Raw genomic sequence first — 2,072 nt, forward strand, 5'->3', positions numbered from 1 at the left:
AAAAAAAAAAATGAAAATAGCAAGTAGGGGTGAGGATGTAGAAAAGTTGAAACTCTTGAGTACTGCTGCTAGCAATGTAAGATGGTGTATATGCTGAAGAAAAAAGTATGAAGGTTTTTCAAAAAAAAGAAAATATTAATAAATTAGTATTTCTTATGTAATCCAGCAATTCTACTTTAGTCTTTATATCCAAAATAATTAAAAACAGGGCCTTGAAAAAATATTTGCATGCCTATGTTTATAGCAGCATTATTTAATGTAACTAAAATATGGAAGTCACCCAAATGTCCATCAACAGGTAAGTGGAACAGCAAAATGTAGTATATATGTATAATGGAATATTATTTACCCTTTAAAAAGAAAACTGACCTATTATACAGCATGGATGAACCTTAAGAACATTACGTGAAGTAAAATAATCCAGTCACACATAAGTGGAAATATATAGACAAATACCATATATAGTAATTGAAGTAGTACAATTGTAGCACAGTATCAAGTACTCAGAATAGTCAGAATCATAACAAGAAAGTAGAAAGGTGGTTGAGGGGGTGATTGGAGACTTATTGTTTAGTGGGCACAGAATTTCAGTTTCATAAAATTAAAAGATATGGAGATGAATGGTAGTGATGGCTGTACAACATTATGAGTGTATTCAATACCACTGAACTGTACATTTAAAAATGGTTAGGATGGTAAATTTTAGGTTATGATTATTTTACCCCAATAAAAAATAATTAACACACTCACATAAATTTAAGTGAAGACATAAAATATAAAATTTATCTAATTAGAAATGCAAATTAAAACCACAATGAGATACCATCTCACACTTGTCAGAATAGTTATTATTAAAAAGTCAAAAAATAACAGATGCTGGCAAGGTTGTGGAGAAAGGAGAAAAGTTATATCCTCTCTGTGGATGTAAATTAGGTCAGTCACTGTGGAAAGCAGTTTAAAGATTTCTCAAAAACCTGAAAACAATTAACATATAACCTAACAATCCCATCTTTGAGTGTATACCCAAAAGAAAATAAATCTTTCTACCAAAAAGACATATGTACTCTCATGTTCATCACAGCACTATTCACAACAGCATGCACATGGAATCAGCCTAGATGCCCACCAACAGTGAACTGGATAAAGAAAATGTGGTGAATACACAACATGGAATACTACACATCCATAAAAGAGGAAATAGTGCTCTTTGCAGCCACATGGATACAGCTGAAAGTCATTATCCTAAGCAAATTAATGCAGGGCCAGAAAATCAAATATCACATGTTATCACTCTTAAGTGAGAGCTAAACATTGAATATACATGAACTCAAAGATGGGAACTACAGGCACGGGGTGCTGACAGAAGTAGGAGAAGGGAAGGAGGGGGAGGGTTGGAAAAACTATTGAGTACTATGTTCAGTACCTAAGTGACAAGATTATGCTCACACCAAACCTCAGTAACAGGCAATTTACCTATGTAATAAAATATAATTTATTGCATATGTAATGAAATGTAATATAATAAATATAATAATATAGCATAAAATGTAATTTATTTAGGTTCATGTATGCTATGAACCTAAAACAAATGTCAGAAAAAAATGGTCTAATTAAAATTCTGGAACTAAAAGCTACAGTGCTTGAGATGAAAATCCATAGGACGGATTAACACTGTATTCTGTAGTGGGGAAGAAATGGTAAGTGAATTGGTGTTTGTTAATTACAAATAAAATTATTATCAGATACAGAATTATAATATTTATATTTTAAATTATATAAGGAGAGTTCTGGTCCCAGGACAATATAATGTGGCTTTACTTTTTCTTGTTCTTCTCTTGTAAATCAAGAAAATTACTACGGAAATTATTCAACAAACATTATAAAAAGACTCTAAAAGAAACAAAAAAGGGCGATCAGGAGACATTAACAGTACACTATTAACAGTACATTAGCAACACGATGCCATGGGAACTCTTCTGGATTTCTTTTTACCCTCGCATATGTCACAGACTGGGTGAAACCTACAAATAAAAATATACTCTAACGGGAATTAGAAATAGAAAAACAATATA

This window comes from Mandrillus leucophaeus, unplaced genomic scaffold, assembly GCF_000951045.1.
Source record: "Mandrillus leucophaeus isolate KB7577 unplaced genomic scaffold, Mleu.le_1.0 Scaffold31, whole genome shotgun sequence".
Lineage (NCBI taxonomy): Eukaryota > Metazoa > Chordata > Mammalia > Primates > Cercopithecidae > Mandrillus > Mandrillus leucophaeus.